The sequence below is a fragment of the Pelecanus crispus genome, chromosome W (assembly GCF_030463565.1).
Source record: "Pelecanus crispus isolate bPelCri1 chromosome W, bPelCri1.pri, whole genome shotgun sequence".
NCBI lineage: Eukaryota > Metazoa > Chordata > Aves > Pelecaniformes > Pelecanidae > Pelecanus > Pelecanus crispus.
The window spans coordinates 21,956,162-21,979,464 of record NC_134675.1 but is presented as its reverse complement, the minus strand read 5'-3'; the positions used below and the strand labels follow the sequence as shown (position 1 = coordinate 21,979,464).

Here is a 23,303-nt window from a genome sequence, read left to right as displayed (position 1 = left end):
AATTTCCTCTGTCTCCAAAGCAGCTATACCAAAAGCCCACCGGTACCCTTTTGGGTCCTTGAAATACCCTCTCCTGAGGTAGTCTATGCCAAGGATGCACGGAGCGTCTGGGCCAGTCACAATGGGGTGCTTTTGCCACTCATTCCCAGTTAGGCTCACTTCAGCTTCCAGTACAGTTAGCTGTTGGGATCCCCCTGTCACTCCAGAAATACAAATGGGTTCTGCCCCTCTATAGTTTGATGGCATTAGCGTGCACTGTTGTCGTGGTTTAGCCCCAGCCAGCAACTCAGTACCACGCAGCCGCTCGCTCACTCCCCCTACCCCGATGGGATGGGGGAGATAATTGGAGGAGTAAGAGTGAGAAACACTCCTGGGTTGAGATAAGAACAGTTTAATAATTGAAATAAAGTAAAATAGTAATGCTAATAGTAACAGTATAATAATGATAATAATAATAATGATACACGAAGCAAGTGATGCACAATGCAATTGCTCACCACCCGCCGACCGATACCCAGACAGTTCCCGAGCAGCGATCGCTGCTCCCCGGCCAACCCCCCCCCAGTTTATATACTGAGCATGACGTCATATGGTATGGAATAGCCCTTTGGTCAGTTTGGATCAACTATTCTGGCTGTGCCCCCTCCCAGTTTCTTGTGCGCCTGGCAGAGCATGGGAAGCTGAAAAAGTCCTTGACTGGCATAAGCAGTACTCAGCAACAACTAAAAACATCAGCATGTTATCAACATTCTTCTCCTACTAAATCCAAAACACAGCACTATGCCTGCTGCTAGGAAGAAAATTAACTCTATCCCAGCCGAAACCAGGACAGTATCCACCCCTTATTCTATACCATCTACGTCATGCACAGGCCCTCCCCTTTCCAATGTGTTCCAATTAATCACCACCGCTTTCCCTATCTTGATATACACACAGATATCATTCCCTTCGTCTATGGCCCATCCCTCTAAAATGTCCATTGAGTTCATTTAGCCCATGACTTTGGGTTCCATCTGTTATCACAGTCTTTCAGAGCAGGAGAGGTGGTGTGCAGTGTTGGACTGTTGCATGCTGAAGTCAGTTCTCATTCCAACATGGTTTCATCAAAGTTCATTTTCATTAAGCTGGGCAATTCTTACTGCAATACCATTGATGCGGCATATAGCAATCATAATATATAGTATTATATAGAATCATAGAATCATAGAATCATCTAGGTTGGAAAAGACCTTTAAGATCATCCAGTCCAACCATTAACCTACACTACCAAGCCCACTCTAGACTAATCAAGGGTAGACCAGACTAAACCATATCCCGAAGTGCCACATCTACCCGTTTTTTAAACGCCTCCAGGGATGGTGACTCCACCACCTCTCTGGGCAGCCTGTTCCAATGCCTGACCACCCTTTCCGTAAAGAAATTCTTCCTAATCTCCAGTCTAAACCTCCCCTGGCGCAGCTTAAGCCCATTTCCTCTTGTCCTATCGCTAGCTACTTGGGAGAAGAGACCAACACCCACCTCACTACAACCTCCTTTCAGGTAGTTGTAGAGAGCGATAAGGTCTCCCCTCAGCCTCCTCTTTTCCAGGCTAAACAACCCCAGTTCCCTCAGCCGCTCCTCATAAGACTTGTTCTCCAGACCCTTCACCAGCTTCGTTGCCCGCCTCTGAACACGCTCCAGCACCTCAATATCTTTCTTGTAGTGAGGGGCCCAAAACTGGACACAGTATTCCAGGTGCGGCCTCACCAGCGCCGAGTACAGGGGGACAATCACCTCCCTGCTCCTGCTGGCCACAGCATTCCTGATACAAGCCAGGATGCTGTTGGCCTTCTTGGCCACCTGGGCACACTGCTGGCTCAAGTTCAGCCGGCTATCTACTAACACCCCCAGATCCTTTTCGGCCAGGCAGCTTTCCAGCCACTCCTCCCCAAGCCTGTAGCGTTGCATGGGGTTGTTGTGACCGAAGTGCAGGACCCGGCACTTGGCCTTGTTGAACCTCATACAGTTGGCCACGGCCCATCGATCCAGTCTGTCCAGGTCCCTCTGCAGGGCCATCCTACCCTCGAGCAGATCGACACTCCCACCCAATTTGGTGTCGTCTGCAAACTTACTGAGGGTGCACTCGATCCCCTCATCCAGATCATTGATAAAGATATTGAACAAGACTGGCCCTAAAACAGAGCCCTGGGGAACACCGCTCGTGACCGGCCGCCAACTGGACTTAACACCATTTATCACTACTCTCTGGGCTCGGCCACCCAACCAGTTCTTTACCCAGCGAAGAGTATGCCTGTCTAAGCCGTGAGCTGCCAGCTTCCCGAGGAGGATATATATACTTAATATTAACCTACTATATTATTATATTAACATGCAGTTAAGAGATAACATATAGTTAAGAGATAACATACAGTATTATAAAGCAATTAATATTATACAATTCAGTTCATTGGCTATTTTCACCCAAAATCAAATTCCCTTGAGGTACACATTGGGCTTCCCCATCCTTTCGCATCACCCACCAAGTGCACCCAGGTCCTTGAGCAAAAGCAATCCCACGAATGGGTTTGCCTTTGCCAGAGGGGGAAGTAACCCAGACTGTCTTCCCCAGCATATTTTTTATGTGCACTACAGGAACTTTATCTCCTTCTACAGTACGTAAAAGTTTTGATTGGGCAGGGCCAGCTCGATTGGCAGATCCCCTGGTGTTGACTAACCAGGTGGCTTTTGCTAAATGCGTATCCCAATGTTTAAACGTCCCACCACCCATTGCTCTCAGGGTAGTCTTTAACAATCCATTGTATCGCTCAATTTTCCCGGAGGCTGGTGCATGGTAAGGGATGTGATACACCCACTCAATGCCGTGCTCTTTGGCCCAGGTGTCTATGAGGTTGTTTCGGAAATGAGTCCCGTTGTCTGACTCAATTCTTTCTGGGGTGCCATGTCGCCACAGGACTTGCTTTTCAAGGCCCAGGATGGTGTTCCGGGCGGTGGCATGGGGCACGGGATATGTTTCCAACCACCCAGTGGTTGCTTCCACCATGGTGAGCACATAGCGCTTGCCTTGGCGGGTCTGTGGGAGCGTGATGTAATCAATCTGCCAGGCCTCCCCATATTTATATTTCAGCCATCGTTCACTATACCCAAGGGGTTTGAACTGCTTGGCTTGCTTGATTGCAGCGCATGTTTCACACTCATGAATAACCTGTGCAATACTGTCCATAGTTAAGTCCACCCCTCGATCACGAGCCCATTTATACGTTGCATCCCTTCCTTGATGGCCTGAGGCGTCATGGGCCCACCGAGCTATAAATAATTCACCCTTATGTTGCCAGTCCAGATCCACCTGAGCCACTTCAATCTTAGCAGCCTGATCTACTTGCTGGTTGTTTTGATGTTCTTCAGTGGCCCGACTCTTAGGTACATGAGCATCTACATGACGAACTTTTACAACCAGGTTCTCTACCCGGGCAGCAATATCTTGCCACAATGCGGCAGCCCAGATTGGTTTGCCTCTGCGCTGCCAGTTGCTCTGCTTCCATTGCTGCAGCCACCCCCACAGGGCATTTGCCACCATCCATGAGTCAGTACAGAGATAAAGGACTGGCCACTTTTCTCGTTCAGCAATATCTAAAGCCAGCTGGATGGCTTTCACCTCTGCAAACTGACTCGACTCCCCTTCTCCTTCAGCAGTTTCTGCGACTTGTCGTATAGGACTCCATACAGCAGCTTTCCACCTCCGATGCTTTCCCACGAGACGACAGGACCCATCAGTGAACAGGGCATATTGCTTTTCATTTTCTGGCAATTTATTATACAGTGGGGCCTCTTCAGCACGTGTCACCTCCTCCTCTGGTGATATTCTAATGTTTTTTCCTTCTGGCCAGTCCATGATCACTTCCAAGATTCCTGGGCGACTGGGGTTTCCTATTCGAGCCCGTTGTGTGATCAATGCAACCCACTTACTCCATGTAGCATCAGTTGCATGATGTGTAGAGGGGACCCTCCCTTTGAACATCCAGCCCAACACTGGCAGTCGGGGTGCCAGCAGGAGCTGTGCTTCAGTACCAACCACTTCTGAAGCAGCTCGAACCCCTTCATATGCTGCCAGTATCTCCTTCTCAGTTGGAGTATAGCGGGCTTCGGATCCTCTGTATCCCCGACTCCAAAACCCTAGGGGTCGACCTCGAGTCTCCCCTGGTGCTTTCTGCCAGAGGCTCCAGGTAGGGCCATTCTCCCCGGCTGCAGTGTAGAGCACATTTTTAATATCCTGCCCTGCCCGGACTGGCCCAAGGGCTACTGCATGAACTATCTCCTGTTTAATTTGTTCAAAGGCTTGTTGTTGCTCAGGGCCCCATTTGAATTCATTCTTCTTCCGGGTCACTTGATAGAGAGGGCTTACGATCTGGCTGTAATTTGGAATATGCATTCTCCAAAAACCCACAACGCCTAAGAAAGCTTGTGTTTCCTTTTTGCTAGTTGGTGGGGACATAGCTGTTATTTTGTTGATCACATCCATTGGGATCTGACGACGTCCATCTTGCCATTTTATTCCTAAAAACTGGATCTCCTGTGCAGGCCCCTTGACCTTACTCTGTTTTATGGCAAAACCAGCCTTCAGAAGGATTTGGACTATTTTCTTTCCCTTCTCAAAAACGTCTTCTGCTGTGTTGCCCCACACAATGATGTCATCAATGTACTGCAGATGTTCTGGAGCTTCACCCTGTTCCAGTGCTGTCTGGATCAGTCCATGGCAAATGGTGGGGCTGTGCTTCCACCCCTGGGGCAGTCGGTTCCAGGTGTACTGAACACCCCTCCAGGTAAAAGCAAACTGGGGTCTGCACTCTGCTGCCAAAGGGATGGAGAAAAATGCATTAGCAATATCAATTGTGGCATACCACTTAGCTGCCTTTGACTCCAGTTCATATTGAAGTTCTAGCATGTCTGGCACGGCAGCACTCAGCGGCGGTGTAACTTCGTTCAGGCCACGATAGTCCACTGTTAGTCTCCACTCCCCATTAGACTTTCGCACTGGCCATATGGGACTGTTAAAGGGTGAGCGAGTCTTGCTGATCACTCCCTGGCTCTCCAGTCGACGAATCAGGTTATGGATGGGAATCAGGGAGTCTCGGTTGGTGCGATATTGCCGCCTGTGCACAGTTGTGGTAGCAATTGGCACCTGTTGTTCCTCAACCTTCAGCAACCCTACAATCGAAGGGTCCTCTGAGAGACCGGGCAAAGTGGACAACTGTTTAATTTCCTCTGTCTCCAAAGCAGCTATACCAAAAGCCCACCGGTACCCTTTTGGGTCCTTGAAATACCCTCTCCTGAGGTAGTCTATGCCAAGGATGCACGGAGCGTCTGGGCCAGTCACAATGGGGTGCTTTTGCCACTCATTCCCAGTTAGGCTCACTTCAGCTTCCAGTACAGTTAGCTGTTGGGATCCCCCTGTCACTCCAGAAATACAAATGGGTTCTGCCCCTCTATAGTTTGATGGCATTAGCGTGCACTGTGCACCAGTGTCCACTAGAGCCTTATACTCCTGTGGGTCTGACGTTCCAGGCCATCGAATCCACACAGTCCAGTAAACCCGGTTGTCCCTTTCCTCCACCTGGCTGGAGGCAGGGCCCCTCTAACACTGGTCACAGTATTCGCTGTTCACTTCCTGTAAATGTGAATCAAAAGTCCCCTGATCAAGGTCGGAAGTAAAATTAGCCCTCTTCCTCTGTCTCGGGAACTGCTCACTGGAAACTGGAGCTGCAATTTTCCTGGGAGAACCGCCTTTTCTAATAGTTTTTCCTTGCAACTCACGCACCCGTGCCTCTAAGGTTGAGGTGGGTTTTCCATCCCACTTTCTCATGTCCTCTCCATAATCACGCAGGCAAAACCACAGGGTGCCCCGTGGTGTGTATCCTCTATATCCTCTCTCTTGAGCATAGGGACGTTGACTCCTAATGGCTGAGACACTGGTCCGTGCAGGTGGGGAGTAGGACAGATCTTCTCTGAGTTGTTGGAACTCTTGGCACAGTTTTTCCACAGCTGAGACACAGGCCTGTAGGGAGGAAGAGAGCTTTTCTTCGTAGTCCCGGAGTTGTCTAGCCACTTCATCCACCGTTGGTGCCTCGTCGTCTTTCCAGGCTAGTATTGCCAACGAGTTGGAATACGATGCTGGTGCGCTCCGTACCACCTTCCGCCACATGGGTCGTGTGCACCTGACTTCATCTGGGTCTTTGGTTAACCGCTCATCATTCAGGTCACTGTAAATCACCTCCAGCACACATAATTCCCTCAGGTACTGGATACCTTTCTCTACGGTGGTCCATTTGCTTGGGCGGTATAAAACATCCTCCTTGAAGGGATACCTTTCCTTCACGCTTGACAGGAGTCGCCTCCAGAGGCTGAGTGGTTTTGCCCCTTTTCCAATTGCTTTGTCAATGCCCCCTTCCCTGGAAAGGGATCCCAGCTGCTTGGCTTCCCTACCCTCTAAATCCAGGCTACTGGCCCCGTTATCCCAGCATCGGAGCAGCCAGGTGATGATGTGCTCGCCTGGATGACGACCGAAATCTTTTCGCATATCTCGCAGCTCACTCAGGGATAGGGATCGGGTGGTCACCATCTCATTTATGGGTTCTTCCTCCTCTGGTTCTCGTGATGGCCCTGGTTCATCTTCATCCCTTACTAAACAAACTGATTTCCTCGTGTATTTTTTCTTCTGTATAGGGGCAACTGATACCGGCGCAGGTTGGTTCTCTGGTTTAGCCGCAGTGTCTGTCAATGGGGTTTGAGTAGCCGCAGTGCTCATGGCTGTGGCTGGAGTAGCCACAGTGCTCATGGCTGTGGCTGGAGTAGCCACAGTGCCTGGGGCAGGGGTTTGAGTAGCTGCAAGGCCTGTAGTGGGGGTTTGAGGAGCCACAGTGCTTGTTGTTTTGTCATCAGATCCAGAGACCTTCTCTTTCTTTTGAGGGTACTGATTAGCGTTGACCACGGCTCGATAGGCATGGGCCAGTCCCCAGCATGTTGCAATGATTTGTGTCTCTCTGGAGCTACCAGGGTGACAACATACTTCTTCCAAATACTTTACTAATTCTTCAGGATTCTGCACTTGTTCAGGGGTGAAGTTCCAAAACACTGGAGGTCCCCACTGCCCTAGGTACTTGCGCATACGTTCCCACACACCCTGCCACTCATAACTATCCAGCCTTGGGGTAGATCTCTGGATGATATTTTTAAACTGCTTACTGACCTTTATCAAAACGGAAACAACATTCCCAAGAATTATCAATAGAAGTATCTTAACTGCCCAGGGGTGTTCAAGATACAGGAAAGTTGTTGTAATGAAGGAGGAAACATCATAGAAGAAAGCAGCAAAGGTGCCATTCTGTATTTCCTCCACAACAAGCCTCTCAGAGTAAGAAGTATAATTGCTAACTCTCTCTATGAGGTAGTACCCGCAGTACAGTAGTGACTTCTGTATGAAACCCAAATACCAAAGAATGCTCAAGGTCAGGGTTTTGATAAGGAGCCTCCCAAGCAAAAGATCATGAATCACTGCAGAGCATAGCACACTACACAAACTGACAGCAAGCTTTAACGCGTGCTGCAAAAAAAAGAACATGGTGCAGATCAGAAGAACTAATATCGTGACCGGCAACTGTTAACAGACTCCTTAATACACTCTGGTTAATCTGTTGTTATCTCAAACCCTTCGTGCCCCACGTTGGGCGCCAAAAAGGACTGTCGTGGTTTAGCCCCAGCCAGCAACTCAGTACCACGCAGCCGCTCGCTCACTCCCCCTACCCCGATGGGATGGGGGAGAGAATCGGAGGAGTAAGAGTGAGAAACACTCCTGGGTTGAGATAAGAACAGTTTAATAATTGAAATAAAGTAAAATAGTAATGCTAATAGTAACAGTATAATAATGATAATAATAATAATGATACACGAAGCAAGTGATGCACAATGCAATTGCTCACCACCCGCCGACCGATACCCAGACAGTTCCCGAGCAGCGATCGCTGCTCCCCGGCCAACCCCCCCCCAGTTTATATACTGAGCATGACGTCATATGGTATGGAATAGCCCTTTGGTCAGTTTGGATCAACTATTCTGGCTGTGCCCCCTCCCAGTTTCTTGTGCGCCTGGCAGAGCATGGGAAGCTGAAAAAGTCCTTGACTAGCATAAGCAGTACTCAGCAACAACTAAAAACATCAGCATGTTATCAACATTCTTCTCCTACTAAATCCAAAACACAGCACTATGCCTGCTGCTAGGAAGAAAATTAACTCTATCCCAGCCGAAACCAGGACAACTGTGCACCAGTGTCCACTAGAGCCTTATACTCCTGTGGGTCTGACGTTCCAGGCCATCGAATCCACACAGTCCAGTAAACCCGGTTGTCCCTTTCCTCCACCTGGCTGGAGGCAGGGCCCCTCTAACACTGGTCACAGTATTCGCTGTTCACTTCCTGTAAATGTGAATCAAAAGTCCCCTGATCAAGGTCGGAAGTAAAATTAGCCCTCTTACTCTGTCTCGGGAACTGCTCACTGGAAACTGGAGCTGCAATCTTCCTGGGAGAACCGCCTTTCCTAATAGTTTTTCCTTGCAACTCACGCACCCGTGCCTCTAAGGTTGAGGTGGGTTTTCCATCCCACTTTCTCATGTCCTCTCCATAATCACTCAGGTAAAACCACAGGGTGCCCCGTGGTGTGTATCCTCTATATCCTCTCTCTTGAGCATAGGGACGTTGACTCCTAATGGCTGAGATACTGGTCCGTGCAGGTGGGGAGTAGGACAGATCCTCTCTGAGTTGTTGGAACTCTTGGCATATTTTTTCAGACAGTTTTTCCACAGCCGAGACACAGGCCCGTAGGGAGGAAGAGAGCTTTTCTTCGTAGTCCCAGAGTTGTCTAGCCACTTCATCCACCGTTGGTGCCTCGTCGTCTTTCCAGGCTAGTATTGCCAACGAGTTGGAATACGATGCTGGTGCGCTCCGTACCACCTTCCGCCACATGGATTGTGTGCACCTGACTTCATCTGGGTCTTTGGTTAACTGTTCATCATTCAGGTCACTGTAAATCACCTCCAGCACACATAATTCCCTCAGGTACTGGATACCCTTCTCTACGGTGGTCCATTTGCTTGGGCGGTATAAAACATCCTCCTTGAAGGGATACCTTTCCTTCACGCTTGACAGAAGTCGCCTCCAGAGGCTGAGCGGTTTTGCCCCTTTTCCAATTGCTCTGTCAATGCCCCCTTCCCTGGAAAGGGATCCCAGCTGCTTGGCTTCCCTACCCTCTAAATCCAGGCTACTGGCCCCGTTATCCCAGCATCGGAGCAGCCAGGTGATGATGTGCTCGCCTGGATGACGACTGAAATCTTTTCGCATATCTCGCAGCTCACTCAGGGATAGGGATCGGGTGGTCACCATCTCATTTATGGGTTCTTCCTCCTCTGGTTCTCGTGATGGCCCTGGTTCATCTTCATCCCTTACTAAACGAACTGATTTCCTTGTGTATTTTTTCTTCTGTATAGGGGCAACTGATACCAGCGCAGGTTGGTTCTCTGGTTTAGCCGCAGTGCCTGCCACTGGGGTTGGAGTGGCTGCAGTACCTGTGGTGGGTGTTGGAGTAGCCGCAGTGCCTGTGGTGGGTGTTGGAGTAGCTGCAGTGCTTGTGGCTGTGGTTGGAGTAGCCACAGTGCTCATGGCTGTGGTTGGAGTAGCCACAGTGCCTGTTGTTTTGTCATCAGATCCAGAGACCCTCTCTTTCCCTTGAGGGTACTGAATAGTGTTGAACAGGGCTCTATAAGCATGGGCCAGTCCCCAGCATGTTGCAATGAGTTGTGTCTCTTTGGAGTTGCCAGGGTGAGAACATACTTCTTCCAAATACTTTACTAGTTCTTCAGGATTCTGCACTTGTTCAGGGGTGAAGTTCCAAAACACTGGAGGTCCCCACTGCCCTAGGTACTTGCGCATACGATCCCACACACCCTGCCACTCATAACTCTCCAGCCTTGGGGCAGATCTCTGGATGATATTCTTAAATTGCTTACTAACCTTTGTCAAAACCAAAACAATATTCCCAAGAAGTATCAATAGAAGTATCTTAACTGCCCAGGGATGTTCAAAATACTGAAAACTTTCTGTAATGAGGGAGGAAGCATTATAGAATAAGGTAATGAAGGTGCCATTCTGTAGTTCCTCCACAACAGACGTCTCCGAGGGAAAGGTATAATTGCTAACTCTCTCCATGAGGTGGTACCCGAAGTACAGTAATGACTTGTGTATAAAACCCAGATACAAAACCATGCTCAAGGTCAGGATTTTGATAAGGAACCTCCCAATCAAAACATCCTTAATCACTACAGAGCATAGCGCAATGCACAGACCAACACCAAGCTTTAACATGCACAGCCAAGAAAAGAACATGGTACAGATCAGATGAACTAATATCATGACCGGCAACTGTTAACAGACTCCTTAATACACTCTAGTTAATCTGTTCTTATCTCAAACCCTTCGTGCCCCACGTTGGGCGCCAAAAAGGACTGTCGTGGTTTAGTCCCAGCCAGCAACTCAGTACCACGCAGCCGCTCGCTCACTCCCCCTACCCCGATGGGATGGGGGAGAGAATCGGAGGAGTAAGAGTGAGAAACACTCCTGGGTTGAGATAAGAATAGTTTCATAATTAAAATAAAATAAAGTAAAATAATAATAACAACAATATAATAATAATAACAGTAATAATAATATACAAAGCAAGTGATGCACAATGCAATTGCTCACCACCCGACAACCGATACCCAGACAGTTCCCGAGCAGCGGTCGCTGCTCCCCGGCCAACCCCCCCCCAGTTTATATACTGAGCATGACGTCATATGGTATGGAATAGCCCTTTGGTCAGTTTGGATCAACTATTCTGGCTGTGCCCCCTCCCAGTTTCTTGTGCTCCTGGCAGAGCATGTGAAGCTGAAAAAGTCCTTGACTAGCATAAGCAGTACTCAGCAACAACTAAAAACATCAGCATGTTATCAACATTCTTCTCCTACTAAATCCAAAACACAGCACTATGCCTGCTGCTAGGAAGAAAATTAACTCTATCCCAGCCGAAACCAGGACACCTTCCAAAGCCTCTATTCACGCAACAGACCACTGCATACCACCTACTCCCCTACCCCCCAAAGCTTTTGTCATAGTTCATCAGCAATGAATTCAAACGGATGGGTCTACATAGCTTCTCAAAGAAAAAAAAAAAATCAACCACAACAAAATGAGGAAAATCTGCCTTTAAAATAGGGATTTCAAGCACACAAAGCATGTCTTTGCTGCAAGAGTCTTAATAAGAAAAAAAACCCAACAAAACACATGCTGAAAAAACCCCACACTCCCCATGCTATTCAAATTAAACCTTTACCAAGTTGAAATTACACTTCACTGGATAGCTGCAGTTATATCAGAAGCACCTTTTTATTATTGTAGGGTAATTTTAAATACTGGGCTAAAGTAATTTTATAGAGAATAAATTAGCTTTGGGGGAGGAAAAAAAAAGGTAAGTAAAACTGATTTTATCAGACTTGAAGGTTTTTTCATATGGTACTATATCCCTGATATCTTATTTGCAAGTGAACTCTGTACATTTCAGGACTTGAAGAATTTCAAGTTGCTGTACTTGAAAATAGCCAGAATCTGTATTCAAATTTGGCAAGTCATTTCTACCATTTCTTGTCTCTGCAACAAGCTTTAAGAAAAAAAAAACCCTGATCAGAGGTACACTGAGGATCTTGCCTATCATACATGAATGAATCAAGTATTGCAGTAGTTAAAATTATATTTTTTTTAATTATAACCTTGTTTTATATTTCTAGGTTTTACAGAGTTTTATGAAGTGTAAAATTGCATGCATTAACCTTCTGACATGTCTACCAGACTTCTGAAAAAAGTATTCATGCTTGTACAATCTATTTCTAGTAAAGGAAAAAAAAAACAACCCCAAAAAACCAAACAAAAAACCAAGCAAGCATGCCTACTTCCCAGTAGCCAAATAAACCTCAGATGAATTAGTGAAAGCTTTATGTGCATAAATTAAAAAATATTAATCAGGAACATACATCCCACCCACATTCATAAGCTGACTGAATACGCAAAATGTAATACTCAACAAAACACTGACTTCAGTGAAATCAATGTAAAAGAGTTGTAGTCACGTCTAATGGCTCTTAAATACATCAGATTTAATATATTCCAGAAACTGTTCCATGCCTGGCTAAGCTTGTCAATGTGTTATTTAGTACAAAGAGACCAAATTCTTTCTATCAATATAAGTGCCACTGTGCTACAAGGGATCTTCTGAGTCATCAAGGGCAGTCCCCTGCTGACAGAGACAACATATCACTGAACGCCTTTCATAAGCCAACCAAGCTCCATCATAAAAAAAGCTTTTTTTTTTGTTAAGCTTTCCAGTGTTAAACTGTGAAATATGATTGCTCGAATTTTCAAGAACCCTCCTCTAACTTCATGTTTAAGTTTGTGGACTGTTTATCTCCATTTATTTCTGTTCCAACACTGGCCTATAGCTTGAACAGTCCCTTTTTGTCTCAGCATTGTCTCTCCCCCCATTCACCTTACCACCAACTTGACATACTTCTATATGGCCAGTCGCTATTCATAAGCACATGCACACACACTTTAGTCCCTCCTCAGAAAATAGGTTCTCCAGGCCTCCCATCATCTTAAGTAGCCCTTCTCCACAACTTTTGTCACTAACTTCATTTTTTACTTGAACAAGGGATGACTCAGGACTGAACACAGTATTGCACACTAGGTTTCATTAGTGCTTTTTAAAATAGCATTAGTATCCTCCCTACTTGAAATACAGCTCCTGATGAATCACATACTATTTGCTTTTGCTGTAGTTGCAGCACTGTATCTTCCATATCCCACTGTAGTCAACTGTTAGCCTTCTGAGGAATTAAACAAGAAAGCATCAATATCAGAGATTTGGAAGAGAAACGAACAAGAGCATTTTGTAAAGGTCTGTCATGCCACACTGAATGAAAATTGTAATTCCTGCAACATCGACTTCACATGTGATATTCCAGGACTGGGAATAAGCATATGAAACTTAAAAATGGAAGTCACAGACTGCAAGAAAAGAGAATCAGCTAACTTTATATAAAAAACTAACAAAGAAAAGCTACACCAAAAAAAGTCTGAACTGGCTAAACCCCCTAGTACATATATACAGTTTAAATGCCTTCAGTGTAAGTTGTCTTTCTCTGGACACACAGAGCACTGGAATACCGTGCAAGTTTTAGACCTCAATTACAACAACCTAACAGGATTAAGTAAAAAAAATAAATCTATAACCATATTTCAATGCATAAATTCCTTATTGTTTTTAGTTGACAAATATCTATTTCATAGCAAAACAACATCATAGGAACAGCTGGACGGCATTTTTAAGCTCAAATGAACCAGCGCCACATGCTGACAAGTCATCTCTCTGATTGCTTTTGAATGGCAGCACATGCAGATTTATTCTCTGCCATAAATTAGAACAATTATTTCTCTGTAGTTCACTATTTATTTCAGACAGTGAGCCCCTGCACACTTTTTTTTAAAGGATATCTTCCCTTTCCTTGATGATAAGTTCATTTTGTTCCTCTAGCTGTCTGATCTTCTCAAATGACTCCTGTTCAGCTTTCAATCATTCTTCTGTAACCTCCTTTTCTTCACTTACCCTGAAAAGAATTTGAGAGAAATAAAATATATGCCCATAACCACACTGCCTGACTTCCACCTCCTCTGCTTTCCAGGTAAATGGATATCACCCTTTCCACCCTTAAATAGGTTATTTGCTCATAATGTTTATTTTATTATATTATACTGGAAGATGAAAAAATAATGTATTGCATAAAGTCACATGCAAAGACACTGGTCTCACTAGAGTACATGCACATTAATGGGCAGCATGGAACAACAAAGTAAGGACCTGAACCCACAATTAGATTTGTGCAGTTTGATTCCCTGCAACCATAATGAAGACACACTGGGATCCTTACAAGGCTAGGGCATGTAGACAGACAACTCAAATAGGAGAGCTTAGCTGCTGAGACAGGAAACTGAAAAGCTTTTCAGATTCTTACTCTATAAACTAATCCTTCTTTCACATTTACTGGTCAAATATAAGTCCAGGAAAGGAATCATTTTTATTGTTAGTTTTCTCCAAATAAAACAGTTTGTCCTCTTCCAGAGATTTTAAGATATCAAGCCACAGAAGTAAATTTTCCTTTCTGTCTGGGCCATGGCAACCTGTATCTTGCTGCTGAGTGTAAATAATTGGATCAAGAATAAAAGATGACAAAGTGAGAAAGGTTTAAAATGATCATTTATTCTGCACTTCAAAAGCAGAATGTAAAAACAATTATTCTGGTATCATGTAGGCAAGACGACCATTATGCACAGATGATCCTGTAAGTAAGCTAAAAAACAGTATCCACCCCTTATTCTATATCATCTACATCATGCCCAGGTCCTACCCTTTCTAATACATTCCAATTAATCACCACCACTTTCCCTATCTTGATATATACACACATATATCATTCCATCTGTCTATGGGCCATCCCTCTAAAATGTCCATTGAGTTAATTTAGTCCATGACTTTGGGTTCCATGTGTCATCACAGTCTTTCAGAGCAGGAGACGTGGTGTGCGGTGTTGGAATATTCTGGTTCCATCACCATGGCACTTTGCTCGGTTTCATCAAAGTTCATTCTTCATTAATCTTCATGATTCTTACTGTAATACCATTGATGTGGCATATAGCAACCATAAAAGAGATGACATACAGTACTGTATAGCAATTAACATCACACCATTCAGTTCATTAGCTGTTTTCACCCAAGATCAAATTCCCTTGAGGTACACACTGGACTTCCCCATCCTTTCACATCACCCACCAAGTGCACCCAGGTCCTTGAGCAAAAGCAATCCCACAAATGGGTCTGCCTTTGCCTGAGGGGGAATTAATCCAGACTGTCTTCCCCAACCTATTTTTTACGTGCACTACAGGGACTTTATCTCCTTCTACAGTACGTAAAAGTTTTGACTGGGCAGGGCCAGCTCGATTGGCAGATCCCCTGGTGTTGACTAACCAGGTGGCTTTTGCCAAATGTGTATCCCAATGTTTGAATGTCCCATCACCCATTGCTCTCAGGGTAGTCTTTAACAGCCCATTGTATCGCTCGATTTTCCCAGAGGCTGGTGCATGGTAAGGGATGTGATATACCCACTCAATGCCGTGCTCTTTGGCCCAGGTATCTATGAGGTTGTTTCAGAAATGAGTCCCGTTGTCTGACTCAATTCTTTCTGGGGTGCCATGTCACCACAGGACTTGCTTTTCAAGGCCCAGGATGGTGTTCCAGGCGGTGGCATGGGGCACAGGATATGTTTCCAGCCATCTGGTGGTTGCTTCCACCATGGTGAGCACACAGCGTTTGCCTTGGCGGGTTTGTGGGAGTGTGATATAATCAATCTGCCAGGCCTCCCCATATTTATATTTCAGCCATCGCCCTCCATACCAGAGAGGCTTGAACTGCTTGGCTTGCTTGATTGCAGCGCATGTTTCACATTCATGAATAACCTGTGCAACAGTGTCCGTAGTTAAGTCCACCCCTTGATCACGAGCCCATCTATATGTTGCATCTCTTCCTTGATGGCCTGAGGCGTCATGGGCCCACAGAGCTATAAATAGTTCACCCTTATGTTGCCAGTCCAGATCCACCTGAGCCACTTCAATCTTAGCAGCCTGATCCACCTGCTGGTTGTTTCCATGTTCTTCAGTGGCCCGACTCTTGGGTACATGAGCATCTATGTGACGTACTTTTACAACCAGGTTCTCTACCCAGGCAGCAATGTCTTGCCACAGTGCAGCAGCCCAGATGGGTTTGCCTCTGCGCTGCCAGTTGCTCTGCTTCCATTGCTGCAACCACCCCCACAGGGCATTTGCCACCATCCATGAGTCAGTACAGAGATAAAGGACTGGCCACTTTTCTCTTTCAGCAATATCTAAAGCCAGCTGGATGGCTTTCACCTCTGCAAACTGACTCGACTCCCCTTCTCCTTCAGCAGTTTCTGCGACTTGTCGTATAGGGCTCCATACAGCAGCTTTCCACCTCTGATGCTTTCCCATCAGTGAACAGGGCATATTGCTTTTCATTTTCTGGCAATTTATTATATAGTGGGGCCTCCTCAGCACGTGTCACCTCCTCCTCTGGAGATATTCTGAAGTTTTTGCCTTCTGGCCAGTCCATGATCACTTCCAAGATTCCTGGGTGACTGGGGTTTCCTATTCGAGCCCATTGTGTGATAAGTGCAACCCACTTACTCCACGTAGCATCAGTTGCATGATGTGTAGAGGGGACCCTCCCTTTGAACATCCACCCAGCACCGGCAGTCGGGGTGCGAGCAGGAGCTGGGCTTCAGTACCAACCACTTCCGAAGCAGCTCGAACCCCTTCATATGCTGCCAATATCTCTTTCTCAGTTGGAGTATAGCGGGCTTCGGATCCTCTGTATCCCTGTGTCCTGGTTTCGGCTGGGATAGAGTTAATTTTCTTCCTAGTAGCAGGCACAGTGCTGTGTTTTGGATTTAGGATGAGAAGAACGCTGATAACACGCTGATGTTTTAGTTGTTGCTGAGTACTGCTTATGCTAGTCAAGGACTTGTCAGCTTCCCATGCTCTGCCAGGTACACAAGAAACTGGGAGGGGGCACAGCCAGAATAGTTGATCCAAACTGACCAAAGGGCTATTCCATACCACATGACGTCATGCCCAGTATATAAACTGGGGGGGGTTGGCTGGGGAGCAGCGATCGCTGCTCGGGAACTGTCTGGGTATCGGTTGTCGGGTGGTGAGCAATTGCATTGTGCATCACTTGCTTTGTATATTATTATTGCTATTATTATTATATTGTTATTATTATTATTTTACTTTATTTTATTTCAATTATTAAACTGTTCTTATCTCAACCCAGGAGTGTTTCTCACTCTTACTCCTCCGATTCTCTCCCCCATCCCATCAGGGTAGGGGGAGTGAGCGAGCGGCTGCGTGGTGCTTAGTTGCTGGCTGGGGCTAAACCACGACACCCTGACTCCAAAACCCTAGGGGTCGACCTCGAGTCTCCCCTGGGGCTTTCTGCCAGAGGCTCCAGGTAGGGCCATTCTGCCCGGCTGAGATACAGAGCACATTCTTTACAACCTGCGCTGCCCGGACTGGCCCAAGGGCTACTGCATGAACTATCTCCCGTTTAATTTGTTCAAATGCTTGTCGTTGCTCAGGGCCCCATTTGAAAAGGTTCTTCTTCCAGGTTACCCGGTAAAGAGAGCTTATGATCAGACTGTAATTGTGTCCTGGTTTCGGCTGGGATAGAGTTAATTTTCTTCCTAGTAGCAGGCATAGTGCTGTGTTTTGGATTTAGGATGAGAAGAATGCTGATAACACACTGATGTTTTAGTTGTTGCTAAGTGCTGCTTATGCTAGTCAAGGACTTTTCAGCTTCCCATGCTCTGCCAGGTACACAAGAAACTGGGAGGGGCCACAGCCAGAATAGTTGATCCAAACTGACCAAAGGGCTATTCCATACCATATGACGTCATGCTCAGTATATAAACTGGGGGGGGCTGTCCGGGGGACAGCGGTCGCTGCTCGGGAACTGTCTGGGTATCAGTCGGCAGGTGGTGAGCAATTGCATTGTGCATCACTTGCTTTGTATATTATTATTATTATCATCATTATTATATTGTTATTATTATTATTACTATTTTACTTTATTTCAATTATTAAACTGTTCTTATCTCAACCCAGGAGTGTTTCTCACTCTTACTCCTCTGATTCTCTCCCCCATCCCATTGGGGTAGGGCGAGTGAGCGAGCGGCTCTGTGGTGCTGAGTTGCTGGCTGGGGCTAAACCACGACAAATTGGGAATATGCATTCTCCAAAAACCCACAAGGCCTAAGAAAGCTTGTGTTTCCTTTTTGCTAGTTGCTGGGGACATAGCTGTTATTTTGTTGATCACATCCATTGGGATCTGACGACGTCCATCTTGCCATTTTATTCCTAAAAGTTGGATCTCCTCTGCAGGTCCCTTGACCTTACTCTGTTTTATGGTAAAACCGGCCTTCAGAAGGATTTGGACTATCTTCTTTCCCTTCTCAGAAACTTCTTCTGCTGTGTTGCCCCATATGATGATGTCATCAATATACTGCAGATGTTCTGGAGCTTCACCCTGTTCCAGTGCCGTCTGGATCAGTCCATGGCAAGTGGTGGGGCTGTGTTTCCACCCCTGGGGCAGTCGGTTCCAGGTGTACTGAACACCCCTCCAGGTAAAAGCAATCTGGGGCCTGCACTCTGCTGCCAAAGGGATGGAGAAAAATGCATTAGCGATGTCAATTGTGGCATACCACTTGGCTGCCTTTGACTCCAGTTCATATTGAAGTTCTACAATGTCTGGCACGGCAGCACTCAGCGGCGGTGTAACTTCGTTCAGGCCACGATAGTCCACTGTTAGTCTCCACTCCCCATTAGACTTTCGCACTGGCCATATGGGACTGTTAAAGGGTGAGCGAGTCTTGCTGATCACTCCCTGGCTCTCCAGTGGACGAATCAGGTTATGGATGGGAATCAGGGAGTCTTGGTTGGTGCGATATTGCCACCGATGCACTGTTGTGGTAGCGATGGGCACCTGTTGTTCTTCGACCCTCAGCAACCCCACAATAGAAGGGTCCTCTGAGAGACCGGGCAAGGTGGACAACTGTTTAATTTCCTCCGTCTCCAAAGCAGCTATACCAAAAGCCCACCAGTACCCTCTTGGGTCCTTGAAATACCCTCTCCTGAGGTAATCTATGCCAAGGATGCACGGATCGTCTGGGCCAGTCACAATGGGGTGCTTCTGCCACTCATTGCTGGTTAGGTTCACTTTGGCCTCCAATACAGTTAGCTGTTGGGATCCCCCTGTCACTCCAGAAATACAGATGGGTTCTGCCCCTCTATAGCTTGATGGCATTAGGGTACACTGTGCACCGGTGTCCACTAGAGCCTTATACTCCTGTGGGCCCGAGTTTCCAGGCCATTGAATCCACACAGTCCAGTAAACCCGGTTGTCCCTTTCCTCCACCTGGCTGGAGGCAGGGCCCCTCTAACACTGGTCATAGTATTCGTTGTTCACTTCTTGTAAATGTGAATGAGGAGTCCCTTGATTAAGATCGGAAGTAAAATTAGCTGTCTTACTCTGTCTAGGGAACTGCTCATTGGAAACTGGAGCTGCAATTTTCCTGGAAGAACCGCCTTTTGTAATAGTTCTTCCTTGCAACTCACGTACCCATGCGTCTAGGTTCAAGGTAGATTTCCTATCCCACTTCCTCATGTCCTCTCCGTGGTTCACACAGGTAAAACCACAGGGTGCCCCGTGGTGTGTATCCTCTATATCCTCTCTCTTGAGCATAAGGACGTTGACTCCTAATGGCTGAGATACTGGTCCATACATGTGGGGACTAGAACAGATCCTCTCTGAGTTGTTGGAACTCTTGGCACAGTTTTTCAGACAGTTTTTCCATAGCCGAGACACAAGCCCGTAGGGAAAAAGATACTTTCTTCATATTCCCGGAGTCAGCCAGTCACTTCATCCACTGTTGGTGCCTCGTCATCTTTCCAGGTCAGTATTGCCAACGAGTTGGCATACGATGCTGGTGCGCTCTGTACTACCTTCCGCCACATGGGTCGTGTGCACCTGACTTCATCTGGATCTTTGGGTAACTGCTCATCATTCAGGTCACTATAAATCACCTCCAGCACACCTAATTCCCTCAGGTACTGGATAGCTCTCTCTGCAGTGGTCCATTTGCCTGGGCGACATAAAACATCCTCCTTGAAGGGATACCTTTCCTTCATGCTTCACAGAAGTCACCTCCAGAGGCTGAGGGTTTGTGCCCCTTTTCCAATTGCTCTGTCAATGCCCCCTTCCCTGGAAAGGGATCCCAGCTGCTTGGCTTCCTTACCCTCTAAATCCAGGCTACTGGCCCCGTTATCCCAGCATCGGAGCAGCCAGGTGATGATGTGCTCGCCTGGATGACGACTGAAATCTTTTCACATATCTCGCAGCTCACTCAGGGATAGGGATCGGGTGGTTACCATCTCATTTATGGGTTCTTCCTCCTCTGGTTCTTGTGATGGCCCTGGTTCATCTTCATCCCTTACTAAACGAGCTGATTTTTCTCATATATTTTTTCTTGTGTATTGGGGCAACTGATACTAGTGCGGGTTGGTTCTCTGGTTCAGCCACGGTGCCTGTCACCAGGGTTGGAGTGGCTGCAGTGCCTGTCACTGGGGTTGGAGTGGCTGCAGTGCCTGTTGTCTTGTCATCAGATCCAGAGACCTTCTCTTTCCCTTGAGGGTAGTGAATAGTGTTGAACAGGGCTTGATAGGCATGGGCCAGCCCCCAGCATGTTGCAATGATTTGTGTCTCTCTGGAGTTGCCAGGGTGACAGCATACTTAACATAAGCCCCTGTCGGCAACCAAGCACCACACAGCCACTCGCTCACCCTCCCTCCCCCAGTTGTATGGGGAGAGAATCAGAAGGGCAAAAATAAGTAAACTCATGGGTTGAGATAAGAACAGTTTAGTAATTGAAATAAAATAATAGTAATAAAAATTGTAATGAAAAGGAGAACGACGAGAGAGAGAGAGAGAGAAACAAAACCCGGGGTGGCGGGGGAAGAAATAAAACCCACAAACAAGTGATGCAACTGCTCACCACCCACTGATCGACACCTATCCAGTCCCCAAGCAGCGATCCCTGCCCCCCGGCCATCTCCCCCCAGTTTATATCCTGAGCATGACGTCATATGGTATGGAATAGCCCTTTGGCCAGTTTGGATCAACTATTCTGGCTGTGCCCCCTCCCAGCTTGTGCACCTGGCAGAGCTGAAAGCTGAAAAAGTCCTTGACTAGTGTAAGCACTACTGTCATGAGTGCAGGGGGATGCACCACCACAACTACTTAGCAACAACTAAAATATGGCAGTATGTGTTTTTGTATTACAAAGCAGGATACCGCCCATAAAGGGCAGGCAAGATACAGAAGACAGTTACTCACAGGAGGTGGGCAAAATGAAGTTAGAGAAAAGGAATACAAGAATGTCATCAGATTATGCTGGATTTATGTCACATCCGATATATAGCTCAGTGAGATTTTTTTAATATACTTATTTCTTTGCTTTCTGTCAGTAAAGAACAGATGATTTTTAGCAGAACTAGGAAGGACTTCACTGATGCCAAACAGAAACATTACAAGGCTCATAATGCTCCTCAAAAGGATTTTTACCCAGTTTTCATCTGCTCATGGTCAGAAAAGAGCAGTGAAAGAATGAAGACACCCTGACTATAAAGGGCACAGCTGCTCTATTGGACAACACACTGATGTCCAGCTCCATTATTGTTATTTCCAGGAACAGAGGACTGACAGCTGAAAGCAAAGATGACAAATCAGTAGAACTATTCCTGCTGTTCAGTGTCTGCAATTTACATTCACCTATCTTGTGGCATAGGATACACACCATCTTTGTTCAAGATTTGTTTTAAATTCTACACTTCAAAGTTTATGTAATTCTAGATGCATCTAAATAAAGATTTTAATTTTATTTTACAGGAGCCTCTGCAGGAAAAGAAAAATTCATAATGCAGATATATTTACAAAAACCCTCCTAGGACATCAGCCTTAGGGTTCAAATTAATTCCTAATTCACCAGTTCCAATTATTATGGTGTGCTACGTGTCTACTGCTGATACTAGTTCTGACTGTGTGATCTGAAGAAGGAATTGATCAACAAGTTTGCTGATGACACTGACTCATTCCACTCAGTAAGCAGGACTGATGCTCTCCAGGTGGAATTTTTGAAGCACTGCACAGGTCAATAGCACTTGAAGTTTTATTTGTCTAATGAAAAACTGGCATGCACAAGAGAGCCATGATAATACTCACATTAACACTACACTAGGGACAAAACTCAGAAGTAACTCTTCCTGACTGAAGGCACTTAGAATCTTTGCAAAAGAAAATAAAAGATCAGCCAAAAAAGCAAATTAAAAATAGCATTTTCTATTTTTTAAAAATGTTAGTAAAAATTGAGCTTTTAACAAGAGAAATCTGAATGCATTAAGAACCGTGGCTGAGCAAGTTAAGACAGAAGACCAAAAAAAAAAAAAAAAGGCAGATGGACACTGGAAACTTTACTGATCAGTCCTATACTCATTGGGAACATTTATCTTTTAGGGAACACTTACCTGATATTTGTCTGCCAGCTAGACAGCAAAGATGAAAATATTTTGGTGATCATTCTCAGAACCCACAAGTTTTACATTCCAAAGGAAGAACGGCATCTGGAACAGGCAAGACAACAGGGGGAGGAAAAATGGAGCAAGGACCAAGGTAAGGGCATCATGCAGAGTCCAGCACGCACAGGATCCATGGAATTAAATCAGGTATTCCAAGTGAAAGCAGCGCTCCAAAAAGATGAAACAAGAAGTCTTCATGCCAGAGTTGATCACAACATGCCTCTGGCAGAACTGAGCAAAGTGACTTTTAATACCAGCACTGCAGGAAGAGAGAATGGCAGCATTTTTTGTCCAAGAGCACTATTCACAAATCTGATACATTTTACTCAAGTATCATGGGCAGTTTGTATAAATTAAAAAAAAAAACAACAAAAAACCAACAATCCCAAAACATAATTGAAATTGCTGCACAATGTATAAATTATGATATGCAACTTGTGAAATAATACAAAACTAGATCTCACAGCATGAATTTATAGCTACATATTACTTTTTAAGCACAAAAGGTAAGTGTGATTAGTGATACAATAACCCTAGGCATGCTTTACCTATCAACAAAAAGTAATTTCCAGACAAGCTTAGGGATATCTCATTTGCAGTCTCACTGCCTGACCAATTAAGAGAACTGCAGCACGATATTGTCTTCTAAAGTAGCACACAAAAAAAGACAAGATTTTGACACTGAAGTTAAAGCCAGGTAGCAATTTGGTTAAACATGAGGTAGTGTAACCCAGGAGAGAAGGCAACCCAAAACACCAAACACTGCAGATTTGTAATATGGGCTTCCACAGGCAAGTTGTCCTTCAAAGATCCTAAGTGCTGGAAGAAAAACACTTAAACAGAAGATATACACTATGATAGTTTTACTGTCCTCCTTTGTAATGGTTTCCAGTTCTGTAACCAAATTAACCTTCTGTTT

General features: G+C 45.8%; 1 pseudogene; it reads right to left on the bottom strand.

Annotated features, from left to right (window-relative positions):
- Positions 1-23,303, bottom strand: part of LOC142596480 (protein hinderin-like) — a 175,620-nt pseudogene that overhangs the window by 124,288 nt on the left and 28,029 nt on the right.